Source organism: Grampus griseus, assembly GCF_964374135.1.
Source record: "Grampus griseus genome assembly, chromosome: 6".
Classification (NCBI taxonomy): Eukaryota; Metazoa; Chordata; class Mammalia; order Artiodactyla; family Delphinidae; genus Grampus; species Grampus griseus.
Window position 1 is genome coordinate 33,064,075 of NC_139000.1, and position 21,156 is coordinate 33,085,230.

At 44.6% G+C, this 21,156-nt stretch overlaps 1 protein-coding gene across 1 annotated transcript in view; it reads left to right on the top strand.

Moving 5' to 3' along the window:
- The window catches only part of GABBR2 (gamma-aminobutyric acid type B receptor subunit 2), a gene marked incomplete at both ends in the record, with an annotated part of 365,749 nt that overhangs the window by 38,900 nt on the left and 305,693 nt on the right, over window positions 1-21,156 (top strand). The gene's annotated exons all lie outside the window — the stretch shown is intronic.

Genomic DNA, 21,156 nt, shown 5'->3' on the forward strand with positions numbered 1-21,156 from the left:
CGGGTCACAAAATAGTATGTATAATATAATCCAGATTTTATTAAAACATGCATATAAAAATAGCTTAAAGGGGGCTTCCCTGGTGGCGCAGTGGTTGAGAGTCTGCCTGCTGATGCAGGGGACACGGGTTCGTGCCCCGGTCTGGGAAGATCCCACATGCTGCGAAGCATCTGGGCCCGTGAGCCATGGCCGCTGAGCCTGTGCATCCGGAGACTGTGCTCCGCAACGGGAGAGGCCACAACAGTGAGAGGCCCGCGTACCGCAAAAAAAAAAAAAAAAATCTTAAAAGATATGTACCGTAATTTGTAAGTTATAGTTTTTATATTTTAATATAGTTTTAATCTATATCAGAAGTCAGCAAACTATTGAACCTGTTTTTTTTTTTAAGCCTGCAAGTTAAGCATGGTTTTTACATTTTTAAAGCATTGTTAAAAAAAAAAGAATACGTGACAGAGACCATATGGTCTGCAAATACTAAAATATTTACTGTCTGGAACTTTACAGAAGGAGTTGGCTGATCCCTGATCTGTATAACTTCTAGTTCTCTGCAGTAAATAAAACAATGTTAAATATGTAAAACAAACAAAGAAGATTTGTAAAAATTTCTGTAGAGTAGTAGTTTAAAGTAGATAGATCAATTGGAGAATTCAAAAAAATACTAAAGGGGATCATAAAATGAAGAGAGGAATAAAGTGAGTACAGAGACATGTATGCAAAAAATCTTGCACAGTTGCTAAAACTGAGTCAGAAATTTGGCCCTGTGCTTCCTAGTGGCCAAAACAAGTATATGTACATGATCCATAATATCTAAAACACCCCAGCTGCTGAAGAGAAGATTAATAGTTTTTCTCGGCTGAGATAATACCACCTCTGGAACTCTATAATGTGCATTTTTGATGTGATCAGATTGAGAGTATTTTGTCCAGAGGGAGAATAAATTGGCTTTGGATCCATGGAAGAACAATTCTCATGAAGGAAAGTCTTCAATTTCAGGGCATGACATCCCTTGTGCTGCCTCAGACCCCTTATCCTTCCTTTCTGTTTCTTGTTGGTTTCAGATATGGGTCTTCTGGGTGAGTTGGGGTCGGACAGCTTGTATGTATGTGTATTGTGATCACTATCAGCCACAGTGTGGCATTTGTGAGATCACGTGTTACCTTCCTCCATCCCCAAGCCAGGGCTTTTTCCTTTCTGCATTACTTGAGCAAAGTGCTCTGCACACATAGCCCTGTAGGATACTGTCACTGTTTCTTTGGAAGAGACATTTTTTAGGATGCCATGTTGAAGGAAGAATGGCTCTGCAATAGTTGCTGACTCTGCCTTTGGAGGGTTGACAAGAGTGATGGAACTGGAACAAGCATTTGTCTGTCTGTGGAGGGGCTGCTGTGAGGCAGGTCCTGGTGACACCATCTAATGGAAAAGTTGGCCCATTTTATTTGTGTTGGCCAGTTCACTTCAGCATTCATTCATTCAACAATGAGGCATAAGGCAGTGGTCCTCCACTGAGGCTGTGCATACAGAGCACCTGGGGAGATTTGTAAATAAATAGTGATGCCCAGACTCCACCCAGACTTGGTGAGTCAGAATCTTCAGGAGGTGCAGCTGCAGGCATATGTATTTCTACACACATCTCCCTTGGTGATTCTTTTTTTTAAAATTTTATTTAATTTATTTTTTTATACAGCAGGTTCTTATTAGTTATCCATTTTATACATATTAGTGTATATATGTCAATCCCAATCTCCCAATCCCTTGGTGATTCTGATGTGCATCTCCAGTGAAAAAACCACTGGTGGTGGACCTTGGGTTTGGAGTTTGAATATTGATTTCCTTGCTTATTAGTCACATGACTGTGGGTGAATAAGTAACCTTTCTGAGTCTTAGATTTCTCATCTGTGAAATGGGTTAAAAGGAATATATGTAAAGTGCCTAGCATGCCTAGCACACAAAATGGGCTTAGTAAAGGCTGTTGTGACTGTCATGGTCAGAATCATCATTATCGCTGAGTTGGCCTTTTTCCTGGAGCCTGTTTCTAATAACTGAATGTTAGTCTTTTTTTGTGTCTTTTTCATATCCCTTTCCCCTTAAACTGGGATCCTTCCTTGTATCTGAATCCCAGGCCTGGGGCCTCAGTGCCTTCCTCAGTGCCTTGAGAGGTTGCAAATTCAAGAGCATACAGGGGTCAACAGGGGTAGGAAGGTAATAAATGAGTGAAGAGAACAGGGCTAAGAGTAGTTGATGCAGACACACTTCATGTATTACCTTTGTCAGAATAGTTTTAAATTCCATTAAGAAATAACACTCTCTCCATTTTTCTTGGAAACATACCGTCTCCGTGGTTTGTTTTGTTTTCTCACTTTTAATCAAGACATAGGTACAGAAAAATATTTCTTCACCATAAGAAAAACAACATTGCAAGTGCAATGATAAATGTCAGCTGACACTTACTGTTGGGTAAAGATTGGGGCGCTGTGGGGATGTGGTGGATGGGAGAGCCCTGCCCACCTGAAGGGGCAGTGGCTACTCAGCTTCAGCTGATCATTACCACATGGGAATGTGGCCAAATTGGACAAATCTACTGATTTTTCAAGTGAAGCAAGAAATTTAGATTTTTTTAAAGTGTTGGCTTAGTTTTTAAAAATAGCACTATGTGGAGCAAACAAAACACATTTTAAGGTTGAATATGGCCCAAGAACTACCAGTTTGCAACCTCTGATCCCGGATCAAAGACCTGGTTACTCTTGCCAATACTCCCCACCCACCTACCTATTAACAGAACTCCCAACTGTTGACTGATTCTTTTCTGGATCTCCCCCTAATCATTTCCCAATTCTCTGCCCTCTTGCCGGGACACCCTCATTCCTAAATATTCTTGGGAAATGCGTCTGTCCTCTGATAGGTTTTCTTAAAATAGATGAAATGAGTTAAGGCATAACTGGTAATTGGCTCACTGTTCTCTGGTAATGGAGAAATATTCCTTGCCAATACTTTCTCTCAACACTTTTTCAGGCAAAGAAACATATGGGGTAATTATTTTTAGATTAGAAATAATTTGGGTGTTATAATGTCAGTGTACGTAAACCTGGTAAGATTATAGGAAGGTTTTAAAATGAGTTTTGAAACTAGTGACATATTAATTAAATGTTGAAGTACTTGCCCACTTATTACTCAAAATATTAGCTCAACTGTTTTTTTTCTCCTCTTTGTAATAAGACAGCAACGCAGGCTGGGCTTAGCCCAGTGATGGAGCCTGTCGTATGTGAATGCAGCATCTTGGCCTCTGCTTCCTGGTCCTGCATTTCCTTCAGAGTTCTCCCTCCCAGTATATGGCTCCACCATCCATAGATTTCTGCAAGCTGGAGGCTAGGGGACATCCTCTACAGCCCTTCTGCCTCTCCACCATATCCATCCTAAATATCTCCTAGATCCATTTATTTCTCCTCATGTCTGCAGCTATCCTCCTCCAGGCCACCATCATCGGGCTCTTTGGCAGCTGCACTGGCCTTCTAACTGTCTCCTTGTATCCACTGTCACCCCCTCTTAGTTCATTCCTAATGCTGCAGCCAGATAGGATTTTCAGAACTGAAATCTTATATATCACCCGGTTGCTTGGGACCCGCCCAGTGGCTTGAATTGCCCTTTGGATAAAGAGTAAAATCCTTAACATCATTTTAAGGTCCTGTATGGACCAACCCCACCTATATCTCTACTGTTGTCTCTTGCTTTCTGGCTCCAGCCTCTGCACCTGTTTCATGTCTTCGTACGTGCTGTGTAGTTCTCTCTTCACGGACCACTCCCCACATCCCACTGCCCCTTATCTAGTGAACCCTCACTCCATCCTTCTGAGCTCAGCTCTGACCCCACTTCCTCAAGGAGTCTCCCTTGAGCCCTCAGATCAGGTCCTCCTCTTTTTGCTCCGTATTCTCTAACATCCTGTGTTTTTCCATTAGCACTTCTCAGCTTGTGTTATACACGTATTTCTGTAACTCTTAGATTAATATTCATTTTCATCACTGGTATGTGAGCTCCATGTCAGCACCCTGTTGAGTCCCCACTGTCTGGCACATAGAAAGAACTCAACAAAGATTTGTTGAGTGAATGAATGGTGGTGAAGAGAATGCTTCTTCTTTCCCATCATGGGCCCTCAAAGGAGCCTACGCATGAGACAAATATTTAAACAGACAGTTATACTGGGGGTGAGATGGGCTGTGATGTAGCTGTGTACCAGCTGCAGCGGGACCCAGAATGACGCTTAGCTCTGTTTCCATGGTGCCCAATGAAGAGTGGGCACTAAGAATTGCTTGTGATAGTCATGAGTACCCCTACCAGGGCTGCACAGGTGACTGCAGTTCTGTGTCTGTGCACATTTTGTGTGGGCATGTGAGAGGGATGGTTGTGGCTGTAAGATGGAAAGACCATTGAATTTAGAGTCTAAAAACCAGAATATAGGTCCCAAGACAGTCACTGATGAACTTTGTGACCTTGAGCCAGTCACTTAATCTCTCCGAGCCTTAGTTTCCTCGTGAGTGAAGTGGGACCACAGGGCACACGTAAAGTGCTCAGTGAGTACCTGGCACACCACATGCATTCCATAATGTTAGAACTAGTTTCTCTGTGAACTAAAGCATCCACTGTATGTGGATCCCCCTCCCTCTGATTAGAAAAAAAAGATTCTTTTAAGTATTATGATGCCAAAGACCAGTGTTTTCCATGGCCTCACCCCAGTGATTGAGACAAATGGAGATTTGAGTGTGTGTGTGTGTGTGTTTGTGCGTGTGAGCACATGCCTCTACACTGAATAACCTCTGCGGAGGCCCTTTAGGCATGGAAGAGAGAGGCTGTGCTAACAGCCACCGGGAACAGAGAGATGTTATCATATCCTGGTGGCTTTTGAATTCATATCCAGAAGGAGAAGTTAGACGTTTCTCCTTTTAAAGCTGGCATATACAAAGAGGAGATGGTTGAAGATACTTAATTCTTCCTAGGAAGCTCAGAGGTTGCATTTCTTGAAACCTTGCTCCAATTTAATTGATCTTTTCAACCAGTGTGTACTGTGCATTCTATTTATTTGTCAATGTTTATACCAATATTAGTTTTTTTCAGCCACTTATTTTTTAAAAAAATAGTTCCATTTTGTAGGTCAAGAAGGCTAACTCGTTAAAGAAAAGGATCCTCTTGTCTCTGAGCCTGTGTCAGAAACCCTGGCTGCACTTTGGAACAGCTGAGGAGTTTAAAAAAACATGATGCCTGGGGCCACCCACACCAATTAGGTCAATATCTCTGGAGGTGGGGACCTGGCATTGGTGTTTTTAGTATGCAACTAGAGTTGAGAGTCACCACTCCTGGGAACCGGGCCTGGAAAGCCTGGCTGTTCAGACCTCAGAGCCACCTGGTGGCCACCTGGTAAGGTCACCTTGTGGCAGCTCTTCTAACCTGCAGTGGCTGGGAGAGGACCAACAACCTCAAAATGTATACCTGGAAAAGGAGAGTGAGAATTCCCACTCACCTGGCAAACACTGGGCAGAGGCTTTAGCTTGACTGAGGAAGACTGATAGGAAGTGGGCCCCAGGCTTTCTCTGAAGGAGAACAAGGAAGAGGTGGGTGTGTGAAAAGGAAGGAGAAAAGAGGCTGCTGGGAGAGGAGAGAAGAGGACAGGTCTGTGACCACGGATCCAGGTTTACGTCCTGATTCTGCAGCTTGTTGGTGAGAGCAAGTCACCAAACTCTCGGGTACTCAGGTCCTCATCTCTCAAATGAGGTTAATTCTGCTGAAAAGAGCTCTACAACTCTGAGGTTGTTCACTCCTTTAATATCTTAGATGGATGAGCAGTAGGAAGAGTCCATGTCGGAGCTGAGAGTGCAGGGGTGAGGTCAGAGGGAAGATCCATGGCTTTCCATATTCCTTAGGTCTTGGGACTGAAATGACCTGGAATTCACCAGACAAAACTGAAAAGTAGTGATAGACCAGCTGTGGTGTGCCAGGAATCATTCTAGACCATTGAGAATAGAGAAAAACACATAATGTAACAGCCCTTTCACTAATGATAATAAACTGTTTGACCTTATTTGATGATAGAAACTTACATACCTACAGTAGACAGAATAGTGTAAGGAACCCCCATGTGCACATCACCCAGCTTCAACGGTTATTAACTCATGGCCAGTCTTGTTTTATGATTATCCCCATTCACTTCTTCCCCTCCCTTATTATTCTGAAGCTAACATCACATATTAAAGCATGTCATTTGTAAATATTTTCATTTGTATCTCTAAAAGATAAGGACTCAAAATTATGATCACACCTTTAAAAAAATCAGCATTAATTCTTTAATGTCATAAAATATCCAATGTTCAAATTTCCAATTGTCTCATAAATGTCATACATTTTTTAGTTTATTTTGAATCAGGTCCACACATTGTTATTGGTTGATATATCTCTTAAGCATCTTTTAAAAAAGGATATGGTAAAATATACATAATGTTAAATTTACCATTTTAACCATTTTTAAGTATATGGTTCAGGGGCATTAAGTACATTCACATTGTTGTGCTACCATCACTGCCATCCATCTCTAGAACTTTTTCACCATCCCAAACTGAAACTTTATACCCATTAAACAGTCACTCCTCATTTCTCCCTCCCTCCAGCTTCTGGGAACCACTGTTCTACTTTCTGTCTTTATTAATTTGACTATTCCAGTTACCTCATGTAAGTGGAGTCATACAATATTTGTCTTTTTGTGGAATCATACACTGTCTTTTTGCGATTGGCTTATTTCACTTAGCATAATGTCTTTAAGGTTTATCCATGTTGTAGCATGTGTCAGAATTTAATTTCTGTTTAAGGCTGAATAACATTCTGTTGTATGTATATACCACATCTTATTTATCCATTCATCTATTGATGGACACTTCAGTTGCCCACACCTTTTGGCTATTTTGGCTATTGTGAATAACACTGCTATGAACATGGGTGTAAAAATATCTCTTAAGCATCTTCTAATCTGCAGGTTCCCCCTTCATCTCCCTCCTTCTTTTCTCTCTCTCTCTCTCTCTCTCTCTCTCTTTCTCTTTTCTCCTTGCAATTTATTTGTTGATAAAACTGGGTCATTTGTCCTGTAGTGTTCCCCACTATCTGGGATTTTGTTAATGAACTTTTGGGCTGGTGAAGTATTTTACATTTTGTCATTTATACTGTACGTATTCTATGCCAGGCACAATTCTAAGTACTTAAAAGTATATAAACTGAGTTAACCTTATGAGGTAAGTACTATTCTTTGAACCTCCATTTTAAAGATAGGGACACAGGTTAAACAGAGATTAAATGACTCACCTTCGATTACCCAGTTATCAAGTGCAGAGGAGGATTCTGTCTCAGCCCATCTAGTTGGATTATGCTATACTGCTCTTCAAGCTGGGAGGTTAGTCAGTTAAAAAGAGGTCATGATTTTGATTCCTGGGGAGACAGGACCTAAACATGTGCAAAAAAATTTAAAACACACATGATGAAAAATAGAGATGGAAATTCAAGTTAACAGAGGGAATGTTACCAGACCACACCTAACTATCTTCCAAATGAGTAAGGTATACTATGAATGTCAGTGGCAAGGAATGGAGGAGATATCTCTTCATAGCTCTCAGAAGTCAGTTAACACATGAACTACCTCAGGGTATTTTTTTAACATAGCTGTGAATGCTTATTGTTGGAGAACAAATCCAAAATAGACAGTCACAGTACTTAGCAGAAATAAAGCAAGGTAAATGGCTACCTGTCTTCCTGAGAGCCCTTGGATAGCCCCTTTTCAAAGAGCTTCATATGTTTTTGTGTTTGTAAAGTTTATACTTATTTTTGAAACAACACAACACCTTTCTGGAAAATGGAGAAAATCATTAATCCCACCACTCCATTAGATCTGTTTTTCTCAGTCTATTTTTTTCTGGAAGGCATAAATATATACATATTTTTTAGTTGTTGCAGTGCTTTAGAAGTGTCTGAAACCTTAGTCTCTGGGCTTGTGAATTGAGAGGAAAGCATTTTCTTTCTTTTGCTGGTGTTTGTATCCCACTGTTCCAGTTAGCTTTGGTTAAAAGGAAGACCCAGGCATCGTTGTGGGTTCTTTAGTAGCCATGGGATTCCTGGGAAGGACTGTGATGTAAGTTGGAGGCAGGGGCTGTGGTGGAAAACGCACTGCCCAAGGGTCTGGAGCACCGTCCTCCTCCCACCCCGCCACAGATTCTCAGTGGGACCTCGGAAGGTCGCTACCTCTTTGGGGCCTTACTGGGTCAAACTGGTTGACCGCTGGGCCTTTCCAGCTTTGAAAGGATGCTTGGATGCTAAGAAAATCACAATTTTTTTTAACAAAAATGAAAGCTACATTTGTCTCTGAGCTGTAAAGGAGGCTTTCAGGTTATATTTCTGAAAAAAAGAACACATCTTCTGTAGGAGAAAAATCGGTCAAATTGAGTCCTCCTGAATGGAGAGTTAAATCAGTTAGATTTAAATCAAATCCACCCAGCCTTGCCCTGTCTTCACTGAGAAATGAATCAGGAGAAATCTACCTTTGAAACTGACCTGGATTCTGAGACATCCATCACTTTTTAATGGACCTTTTAGGATGTGGGCATTCTTTGGGCGCTGTGTTTTCTGTGGATGCCTGTGAATGAAGAAAAATTATAACCAGCACCACCCATTTAAACAGAGTCATATTTAGGAAAATGGAAAATAACTCAGACACCTAGAGGAATGATTAAGATTATTACCAGGTATTAGTTCTCTGGGGTCATCCAGAAGTTAGAATATTAGCCTTGGTAGGAAAGTAGAGATCGTCTAGTCCAGCTGGTCTGTGGCTGGATGCCAGACTGGCTGCATCTGAGTGCCCCGGGAGGTGGGGGGTGGGTGGGAAATCTTGCTGAAAATTCAGATTCCTAGGCCCCACTCTCAAGAGGTTCATTCTGTGGATAGAGGTGAAGTCTGGGAATATGGATATTTAAAAGCTCCTCCATTGATTGTGATGCTAACTAAGCTGGGTTTGGTAACCACTGATCTAGTCCAAACTCATCCTTTTACAGAGAAGGAAATGGAGACACAGAGAGGGGACAGGGGAGGAGTTACCTGGTGGCAGAACTAGGTCTGGAGAGGTGCTCTCAGATACTTACCATTTCATACCCTGCTAAAGTAGCAAATATGAAGGTGATGTTAAAACATGGAGGTGATTTTTAAAAATGCTCTTAAATTGTAGAAGTATGTCCTGCATGATTATGAACATGTGCATAAGGATAGAATGGGGAAGGGGACTTGGAGAAATAGTTCTCTATTTGGGTACCATGACTGTTGCCTGTCTTCTTTCCTATTGTTGTGAACTTGCTTAGAGAAAAAACCAAGCAAACATTTAAATGAACATTTAAAAAATAATTAGAATTTCAAATGAATATCATTCTTACATAGGGAAGTTGTATTTGAATAACTGGGATCTCCTTCCCAATGACTAGCCCCCATACTGTGGCCAGCACTCAAGGTAATGAGGTGGAATATTTTAACATCATTTGGGTAAGAACTTTTACATTTATTTAACTTGTGAACAAAAGGTGGGATTAGAGACCTTATTACCCTCTTGTATTTCTTCTCAATGTAATTAACCTAATTCTTCCTACTGTTGATAGAGTGAAGAAGGGAAAGTAGGTGGCCTATTCATAAAACTGGCACATCCAGCACTCTGGGCATCAAGGGGGGTAGGGCACAATTTTATTACCCTCCTGCCAGGAAACAGGCACGGGGCCAGGTGCAGATTTCATGCCATTTCCTGGGCCCCTGTTACGCCCAGCTGAGGAAGCAGAGAGTCAGAGGGCTTACAGCACTTGCCAGAATCCCAGAATTAGTGTGGGATAGAGCTGAGAGCAAACTTGGGGCCCTCTGTTTCCACAGCCCATTACATCTTCTGTGCTGGCGGCCTGCGCATTTCCTGGACTGGGTTTTCTCTGGAGGAGAATGGTTGAGCAGAGAGGAAGAGTTGGAGAAAGAGTATAGCAGGCCTGAGAGATGCTTGTCTGGCATTATCAGGCAAAGTAACATAAAAATTATTTTGATAACATGAATTGCCAAATCCCAGTGTCAGGTGCTAGAAGGCAAAGATTCCAAACAGGCAGCCTCCTGGCCTCTATTTGAGCATTCCTAGCAACGAGGAGCTCAGTCCCTTAAATAAAGCCTTCCCTAGATGCAAGCTCCTTAGGACAGGGACTGTGTCTGATTCTTCTAGTCTCCCCAGCACATTACCTATGTTTGCTCAATGTATTTGGGGGCATCCCCTATTACAGGAAGGGTATGATTCCTTAAACTGCAACAAAATGTTCTCCCTGCCCCTTCTAATTATTGGGCCTGGGATAGATCATGAGTGATCCCTGGGTGGAAAGTCAAGAGACAGAGGTTCTTGTCCTCAAGAACATCACACAGCCATTCAGAGCCTCAGTTTCCCCATAGGTTAAACAACATTGCTGGTATTACCGATGGCTGAGGACTTATCTCCGATGCCCCATGAAGCCAGGATGGGTGTGGGAGGCCCCTCTTGGACATAGTACTCTGAGGTCCCTGCCAGCCTTGGGACCCTGTGCCAGCCCAGTGCTGGACAACCCACTTTAAGACAACTTGTAATACCAGAGAGATAGTCTTATGTAACATATAAGTAGATACCTGAGAAAAATGTCACCCAGAAGCAGCTGAGCCAAGACTTTCTATGATGTTCTTACAGATGAGCTTTAGGGATTTTGAGGATATATCAGTTCTCCAAGACTACCTCTAGGTTCAGTGATTCACTAGGAGGACTCACAGGACTCAAAGAGTCATACTCACAGATATGATTTATTACAATGAAAGAATAGAAAGCAAAATCAGCAAAGGGAAAAGGCTCTTGGGGCAAAGGCCAGGGAAACCAGGTGCAGGCTTCCCAGAGCCTCTCCCAGTGGAGTCATATAGATGCACTTAATTCTCCAGCAATGAATTGTGACAACACGTGTGACGTGCCATCTACCATGGAAGCTCACTAGACACTCAGTGCCCAGGGTTTTTACTGGGAGCCAGTTGCCTCGGCACCCTCTGCTGAGCACATACCAAAATTTCTAGACTCTCTGAAGAAAAGTAGGTGTTTAGCATAAACCATATTTGCACAAACAATTTAGGCACAGTGAGCTACTCTTACCAGGGAATGGTGGGAACCTTCCCCAAATCCAAGCTCCCAGATGCCAGCCAAGGGCCACCGTCACGAGCAGGCCTTTCTAAGGATACAGTCTCAGGCCTGCTCCACTAACCCTTTTCTGCACAGAGGAAGTATTGCACAGTGGTCCTCACTGGGGACCCTGGAGCCAGGCTGCCTGGGTTCCCATCCTGGTCTGCCACCTGCTGTGTAGGTAATCTTGGGCAAGTTATTTAACCTTTCTGTGCCTCTATTTCCTCATCTGTAAAATGAGAATAATAGTACCCGCCTCATAGAATTGGTTGAGGATCCAATGAGTTAGTCTGTGTAAAGCACTTCAACAGTGCCTGGCACATAGAAAGCACTAAGTAACACTTACTAGCTTAACTGCTACTATTATTACTATTGTGGATGTAATTTGAGGTTCTGTGGTGCTAAATATACATGCTTGGTTGCAGTAAAGAAGCTTTCCGAGGAACCATACTAGAAATGTCCTACCCAGGCCGTGTCTGATTTGAGGCAGGTCTGGGAATCAGGGCTTTTACGCACCCAGGGGCATTTAGAGCCTTAGGGTGAGGTGGGGACTCTGTTACTGCTGGTCTCCTGAGCACGGGGGATCCACACTGGAGAAAATTCTCAGGAGGAGCTTGATGGCGGTGGGAAAGGCTGAAGGCACAGGGTAGCCCTCCAGCAGTCCGACAACAGTGACAGGGTGAACTAGACCCCTTCGTCCCGCTTCTCCCTATGCGGCGGGAAGAGACCAGCCCAGCTTCTAGTTCTAGCGATGTCACCAGCTCGCTCAGAGACCTCGGGCCAGCCCCTGCCACTCCTCGGGGCTGGACAAGGTGTTCCTAAGTGCCCCAGCTCTGACAAACTGTGCTTTTAGGGGCCTCCCTGGAGCTGAATCTGGATTAATATGCCGGCAAGTTCCGAGGTCTCCGTGTTAGAACCCACGGGTTCTAACTGACCCAGGCAACCCAGACATGCTTCAATTCCTGGCCTCCTTTTCCTTATTCACTGTCTTGTCCTTTCTGCTCTTTGCTGCCCACATCTGTGTCTGTAACTGTCCACTACATCTGCTTTGGAGGTCATGGTTACGACTGGGTTAGTGACCATGTGTCTTTGACTGCCAGCGGCCAGGAACTGCAGTGCAAAAGGAAATGTGTTTTGAGCACCCCTGCTCTCTCTCTAGATCCCTGCTTGTCCTGACTGAGTGCCACATGTAGTGTCCAGACGGGTCAGGTGCTCTATTCTCCAGGTGACAGTGCAGGTGAGACTGCATTGGATGAGATTTGGGGTCACAAGTGACAGAAACTCAGTTCAAGCTGACTTCAGGGGAAAGAAGGAATCGACTGGGTGGGAACGGAATCATTCCTTGAACGGAATCATTCCTGGAACGGAATCACACCAGGACTTGGTTCCTCTCTCCCCTCCCTTTTTTATTCTGTGTTGGCTGCATTCTCTTGTAGCTTTTGTCCTCTTTTCTTGGTGGGAAGATGGCAGCCAGCAGCTCTCAGCAACACCGAGAAAAAAGTGATTCTTTTTGCTAACAGAGCAAACAGAAGTCCCCAGATTGAGCCTCTGGATGTGTTGGGGTCCGTGTCCATCTCTGCCGCTGTCACTGTCACCACAGGGATACAGTTGGCTCACATGGACTGAGAGCAGAGGAAGGCTGTTCCCCAAGGAAAATATGGGCTCTTGTTTCTAGGAAGAAGAGGGCGTGGGTATAGAGCTAATTCTTTCCCTCTCCTTAAGGAGCTCAGAGTCTTGTTGGGGGAAGCAGACACAGAAACAGACAGAGACATGAAGAGGGGCCCCAACTAAAATAAAGGCAGAATAGCATTTTTACTCTATTAAAATCTTTGTATAAGTGAATTTCAGGAACAGAGATAGAGGGAGGAAAGTCCACTACACAAGTGGAACTATGATGCCTGTGTGTGTGTGTGTGTGTGTGTGTGTGTGTGTGTGTGTGTGTGTGTGTGTGTGTGTGTGTGTGTGTGTGTGTGTGTGTGTGTGTGTAGGATGGCAGAGCCTAAGGGTGGATTTCCTGTAGGAAATGAACTATTTATCAGTGCATGAAACTTTCATTAATGTTATTCCCGTCTGCGAGCCTGGAAATGTCATAAAGAACTTGTTGACTGGTCAGGCAGCTTGTACTTAATGCGCCCAGGAAGCAGAACTGTTCCCGGGGCTGTCGTAAGTGGGAAGTAGCTGTGCTGGAGCAGCCTTGCTTCTTGATGGATTTCATTCCTACGACTCCTCACACTGCCCCTCTTCCCTTGCATGAGGCCCTGCGGTTCCCCCCAGCTCTTCGACCTACTTACTGCAGGATTCATATGGAGCCAGGCTGGAGGGCAGTGGGGTGGTGCTGCATTCTTGCCTTTCATTCACAGAACACTTACCTGGCCAGGGACCCACTGGATGTTGAGAAGGCTAATTTGGTCCCTCCCCTTAAGGGGCTCAAGGTATTGTTGGGGGACCAGACAGAAAAACACATAGGAACATAGGAAAGTGGCTCCAACTGAAGTGAAGGCAGAATAGAGTGTCTGCCTCATTAAAACTGGTGCAAAGATCTTCAGGAACAAAGGTAGAGGAAGGAAGGGGAACTAACTTTTTGAGCACCGATGATGTGCAAGTGCACACTAGTTGCTTCATTTACATTGGATGATCTGTCTTACAATAACTCGGTGTTTTATGGATCTGTGGACACTCCTATCAAAATTACCTGTATGTGTAGGAGTATGGTATGTGTGTATGGTGTGTGGTGTGTGTGGGTAGTGTGTGTGTAAGTGTGGTATCTGTGGTATATGTGTGTGTAGTATGTGTGTATGTATGTTACAACACAGATCTTTGGGTCTCATCCAGACCTACTGATTCACATTCTCTAAGTGTTTGTGTGGAGGTGGAGGGGAGAGGTGGGAAGCCCAGGAATCTGCATTTTAATAAAGCCTCCAGGCTATTCTTATGTGTACTAAGGTATGAGAATCTCAGTGGAGGTAGACTTTATTTATCCCATTTTACATATGAGGAAACTGAGGCTTCAAAAGTTTTAGGAACTCAGCCAAGCTCAATCTGTTAATGTCTTACTCCAAATCCCATGTAGGAGACTTACTGATCTGCTAGTGGTTCCCTCAGGCACCCTGCCCCATCTCGGAGGCTCTAAGCTTCCCACCTGCATAGCCTGCATGTCACTTACTCTGCTTAGATGGACCCTCCTTCAGGAAGTCTTCCAGGATGCCCTCCTGCTCTCCCTCTTCTCCAGAGGGTTAGACTTCTCCCTCCTCTGGGCTCCCAAAGCACTGTTTGCCCAAAGTCTAGGCTGATCCTTGTCTGTTTGTGGCCCCCACCCCCACCAGACAACTCTCACACTTCCTGTATCTGGACCGTATCTGGAACATGGTAGGACTGATGTCTGTGGTCCCTCAGCGTCGCTCAAGGAGTGACAGATTCTGACTGGTTGCAAAGAGGGCATCAGGGTGATTTCATGGAGGTGGGGGAGGTATTTGAGCTGAGCCTTGCAGGATGAGGAGAAAACTAGGGCAACCTGCCCCTTCATGCTGTGGGCAGGTTTACTGAGTGTTAGGTAGTTAGCAGCTAAGTGTAGGCAGCAGGGCAAGCTGCAGAGTGTCCATGACTAGGCTCAGATGAGTTTAGGGTGTTAAATTCAGCTCAGCACTCATTATTTGGGCACCCCCTGGGTGCTGGAAGTGCAGCAGACTCAAAGGTGATTTAGGTCCTGGTTCTGCTCTTAGCAAGAGACTTCTAGCTGCTTGGAGGAAATTACTATCAAGTTGTTTAAATGTTTTGTATGTCTTTGGTTGTATTTTCAAAGGTTCAAAACTTTAAAAATTATTCAAGTAAAATGGAAGTCTTAAATGTTGAAATTGGTAGAATTTAACCAAGACTCCCTTTTTAATGCAAGTGATCACGAGGAAAAGAGGTAAGAATTGAGAGAGCCTCAGAGCCAATTCCAGGTGATAGAAGAGGCCTGTCCTGGCTGCCACCACAGTGTCACTTTTTCTGGCTAGGAGAGAGGACCTGCATGGCCAGAAGCACGTGGTTTTTCCCCAGGCCGGATGGGGGTGGGGAGTCCCGCATCAGCAGGGTGCCTCCTGTTACAGGAAGGCTGTTAATAAAGGAACCACTGGAACCTTCAGAGGGAGCAGCTAGCAGTGGAGAGGCTGGCACTGAAAGTGGTCAGCTGGATCTCCAGAACGGGCTCCTGGGTCTGGGGAGAGGGCAAGTGGGTGGCTCTCCCTGAAGCAGAGTGTGGGAAACTAGTATTTTCTTGACCCATCGTAAATGGGTCTTGTATTTGGAACTTTTTTCTCTGCATGTGCCTGTGTGAGAGGGATGGTTGATGACTAGATATGAGGCTGAAATTTATGCCAGGTTAATTAAGTTGTATTTGTAGGAAAATTGTGTCACCTCAAGGCATGCTGTTTTTTTTCTCCCGGGGGGTGGGGTGGGGGGTTGGGTGTGGCACTGGGTCCCATCCATCCCAAGGCAATGCCAGTCTCCTGGCAGCTGCCATTTTCATGGGTATGGTGGTCCAGATCACCCCAAAGGTGCAAGGCAGTGACAGGTATCCACACACACAGTGGATACTTTGGGTGACTATGGCCTGTTTCTGTCATGATTGCTGGATGTCTAGGAGCAAAAGCCCCTGCCGGGGAGGACACTGTCTTGAGACATCTTAGGCATAGGGCTCCCAGCAGTCTCCATCACACTCACCTTAGCTGCCCATGGGCCATCACAGAGTCTTCTGGAAGGAAGAAAGGAAGTACAGGGCGAGGGGAGAGGAGGAACCAGCCCTGGATGGGGAATGGGGCCCTGGTTCCAGCCCCATCCATGACAGCTTCTCTGTTCTCCTGGACAAGTCACTTCCCTCTCTAGGTCTCCTTCTCCAACTTTAACCTAGAGGGTTTGAACTAGATGATCTCCAAGTGCGTGCATAGCTTGGACATTTTGAGTCTGTGATTAGAATTGGACTGTAAGCATTTCTCATTAATCTAGAACACCCTTTGGGTAACTGTAGAGTTATTAAGTATTTTATTCTGGGTCTCTTTCCAGGTCTTTTCATCTCTTTGTTCCCATTTTGTACCCTTATTTTTAGCTCCTCTTTTTTCCTCACTTTCTTCAAAAAGGATTTGGGAGACAGACAGACCAGGGTTTGAATCCAGGCTGCATCACTTCTGTCTGTGTGAGCTGTGGCAGATTATTTATAGCTTATCTAAGCCTCAGTTTACTCATATGTCAAACAGGGATGGTAATAATATCTATCCTTTGGTTGTTAATTATTAAATGAGATACTCAGGTATATCATCTAATATTATCTAGCATATAATAAGTGTATTAGATTTCTGTTGCTGCTGTCACAAATTACCACAAATTTAGTGGCTTATTACAACACAGATTTACTATCTCACAGGTCAGAGGTCCAACATGGGTCTCAGTGGGATAAAGTCAAGATGTTGTCAGCATGGCTGCATTCAGGAGGGTAAAGGGGAGAATCTTGTGGAGGCTGCCAGCATTCCTTGGCTCGTGGTCCCCTTTGATCTCCTAAGGCAGTGATGGGCACTTGAGTCTCATACTGCATCATTCTGGCATTCACTTCTCTGCCTTCCTCTCCCACTTTTAAGGATCCTTGTAATTACAGTGGGGCCACCCAGGTAATCCAGGATAATCTCCCTAGTTCAAGGTCAGCTGATTAGCAACCTGAAGTTTGTCTGTGGCCTGGTTCTCCTTTGTCATGTAACCTAACATATTCAATGATTCTGGATATTACGATGAGGACACACTTGGGGGACCATTATTTCTGCTGACCACAGTAAGCCTACATTAAATAGTCATGTTCATGAATGTCATTACTTTCACCTTTTCCTTGGGAAGTAGGAGTGAGGGGACACCAGGAAGATGAGGGGTGGGGTGTAAAGGTTCTCAAAGCAGCCAGATGCACCTCCTCTTTCCACGGTCATTGTGTGCAGAGCCACTAGGTCATTCCTGTGTGTGGATTTCATCTTTCTACCAGGCTGCCTGCAGCAGAGGGATTGGACTTACTCTGAGTCAGCGCAGAGACCTGAGCTTAGAGAACTTGGCACTGGAGGAAATTTTCAGTTCAGTAATGTCTGATGGAAGTTTTTAATGGTCACAGCTCTTCAAAGTTGGGATGGGTCACCCTTGAAGGGAAGGAGCTCCCTGTTCATGGAGGTGTGTAAGCAGAAGCCAGGCTAGCTATATCAGTGTTTCCAAATGTCCCGTACCACCAGATTCCTGGGCCTCACCCCAGACCCACTGGACCAGAGCCTCCAGTGGAGGTCCTAGGACTCTGACTCCAAGGAGATGCTTCTTACCCTGAGATGCTTTGCTCCTGAAATTCTTTTTTGCTTTTCAAAAATGAAATGAGAGACTTCCCTGGTGGCGTGGTGGATAAAACTCCACACTCCCAATGCAGGGGGCCCGGGTTCGATCCCTGGTCAGGGAACTAGATCCCACATGCGTGCCGCAACTAAGAGTTCGTATGCCACAACTAAGGAGCCCACGTGCCACAACTAAGGAGCTGGAGAGCCACAACTAAGACCAGGCGCACCAAATAAATAAATAAATAAATTTATAAAAATGAAATGAAATTTCTGTTTAAATCCCTGTCGATCCTTTGTGAGGGACTGACTTCTCTCCAAGGGTGTGCTTCAGTTTCCTGAGAGATCTTGAGGCTGAACCCTGTGCTCACCCTGAAACAACCTGAGGGCCTCCCTTTGCAAGTTACAGGAGACTTTGAGGGTTGGGGAGAGAGCTGGGCAGCCCCACAATTTATTGCTCTGCCCACAGAGGTAATTTCTGATAAGTTCTTGGCCTTTCGTTTTTGCCCAGTACCTCGGTGGAGAATTGAAATTGGTTTTCTTTCCCCAGTGCATCTTTTCATATGAACTTAAATTGCCAGTATTTCTGGCATAAACTAATATGTTGTCATGCCACCCAAGTCGTTTTTCATAATGAAGAAAGGTGGGGAGCAAAGGACTGCTTCCTTGACGAGGTTTGCCATCTTCTGCCTTGGAATCATTGCTGGAGCATATTTATGCACATGCTGGAGCTCTGCAGCACATGGAATCAGAATGGGGGGGCACGTAAGGGAGTTGGGGTGCTAGGGGCACTGTGCGGCGAGGCTGTGGTCTGCATGTTAAGCACACTGTGCAGGTGATTTCTAATGCACACTGAAGTTTAAGAACCACCATAGATGCTCAGTTTCATGGGAAAAAAACAGCTAAAGAGAGGAAACCTTTACCCAGTCTATGAAGACCATCTTTTACTTCATCTTCTACTTTCATGTCTTCCTCTTGCAAATACATGTGTACCCACTCTGCTCCAGCCACACTAGGTTTGTATGGGTTCCCCGAATATGACCTGAAGGTCCACATCGCCTTGCCTTTGCTTAGGCAATTCCTGGTGCCTGGTCTGTCCCTTTTATTTTGATTGTCACATCTGACCTAAAGGCTCAAACTACAGATGCCTCCTTCTGGAAGCCTGCCCTGATTCCACCTCAGGAGGTAGTCATACCTCTTGCCTTTCTGTGTGCCTTTCCCTTTGTTTGAGCTAGAGTATGACAGTTAATTGAGTTGTGTTGAGAGTTCCAGGTAGCATCTCTGGCTCTGTCTCCTGCACCATTGTTCTGGGAGTTAACTGGAGGGCAGTTACTCTTGTTCTCTCCCTCTACAGCCTCTCTGCCCTCACCTTGGCCTCCTTATCTCTCCCAACCCCAGGCTCTGGCACCTAAGGTCACTCTCTAGATGTGTTTGGAATGCAGGGACCACTCTGCCATTTCTCACCTCCTAAACTTTGCCTGGTGTGCCCTCCCAGCTTCAGTGGCTGTCCCAAAATGCCCTGTGGTTGCTAGAAGCTCTGAATGTGCCAGTTCTGTGAATCCCTGATGAAAATAGAGACAGAGCAGTATGCTAATCAGGGAAAGATTGTCTTTATAGAGTACAGCTGATAAGATAATTTGCATATTCTGGTTCATTGTTGTATTTCCAGTAAGTTACATTATTCCTTAAAGGAACTGGGGTCCTTAAAGGAACTGGGGCCCGGTAGCCTACAGGAAGATTTAGCAGGAGATGCACCATCAAAAGCAGGCTGGTCCCAGAGAATGAAGTTAGGCTGGAAGCTGGGGGATCACAGGGATGCAGATATTTTAGGTCAGTAATTGGAAGGGCTTTGACTGTCAACGCTGCCAGAAATGAAGACGCTTCCTCTTGAGGTGGTAAGTTCCCCATCATTGGGGGTGTTTAAGCAGAAGCTGAATGAGCTCTTGCCCAGAGGTTTGACAGAGGGTGAGAGGCATGGCTGTCATGCATTCCAGTGTCAAGAGTCACTGATTCTCTGGCACAACCAGATTCTCTGAAGTAGTGGGAATGATGTTACTATCCAGGGCCCACATTCAGGGGAACCCAGCTGGGAGGTGAGCTGAGGCTTTTTGCCCATCCCCTGAGCACCCCTGAGGTCATCTCCTCCATCTCCTGAGGTTATCTCCTGCATGCTGATGAGGTTCTCCCTAAAGGCCCCGCTGCCCTTCTCTGGGTCCCTGTCTCTAGGCCACTCGGCTCCATATGGCAGCTATGAAAATGCACCTTTGCCATCCCCACGGGTGGCAAGCGTAATTTACCACAGCTCCAGCTGCTGCCTTCTGAAATCTGTCACCACTCTTGTGCTGAGGCCAGGCTTCCCATGGACTGCTCCCAGCCAGCACTGAGCTGAGCGGGGACACTAGAACAAGCCCAGTCGTGGGAGACGTGTGTCTCCCCTGATGACACCTTGGGTTCAAGGACCCCCCCCATCGTCCTTGCTGAGCACCCCTAAAATGGCATTGCAGTCCAAAACTCTTCCATCTCCTCCCCTAAGGGGAGATGTGTCTAAGAGTTTTGGTGCCATGTTTTTAAATGGCCACACTGACATTTATTGAGCACCTACTATGTGCCAGATGCTGTATATACATCATCTCTATTTCTTCACAACTGCCTTGAAGGTATTGTTATTATTTCCATTTTGCAGATAAAGAAACAGGTTCAGAGAGGTAAAAGAGCTTGCCTAAAGTCACACAGCTATAAATCATTGTGACCCTTCTGCTAGGGCTTACTTAGTTCATTTGTGGAGTGTGCTGTGACTTTTGTCGGGGGGGGGGGGTGACAAGGATAAATAAGACCCAGCCTTGCTTCAGAGAACACAAAACAAAGTCAGTCTGGCATATATGCATCCCCGGAGCATCTTAGCATCCAGTCAACAACTATGGTTGGGTATGAGCACTGGCTTCACCGTACCTAAAAGTCAGTCAAGGCCACGTGTAAAGAAAGTGCTGAGTAATTGCTCTTGTCCAGGCTAATTCAGCTTCATAACCTCAAGTCTGAAGTCAGTAGTGTGGAGTACTTTAAATTAGCAGTAAAATTTCAATCCAATTGCTAAACTGCCTAAATTATCAAGTTTGCTCATTGCTAGTTGAATGCATGCATAATTAATTTTTTCTAAAGTCTGGACTAAAAGCTGCTGAAATCAGATCCTTTTCTTGAATTAGATTCAGATGTCACAGGGAAGTCTTCGGTTTTATGACGTAACCCAAAGCAGCGCACAAGTTTAAAGAATTTTTAGTTGAGATCTGTATTGGGGAGGGAGATAAGTTAGAGGGCCCAATATTATTAAAATTGAAATTACATTCTTACTGATTGAGAGATGAGTCTTCATGAATGACAAATACAAATCAGAATATTGCCATAACTTTTATTATCAGGATTGATAGCTTACATTTGCTAAAATCTTTTAGAATGTTAGTTCCATGGGACAAGGATATCTGTCTTCTGTTACCTATTTATCCCCAGTGTGTAGGATAAATAGTTACCGGCACATAGTAGACACTTAATAAATATTTGTTGAATTAATATATTAGCTAATGTGATCATAGCAGTACCCCTGTAAGACAGAAACTATTATTA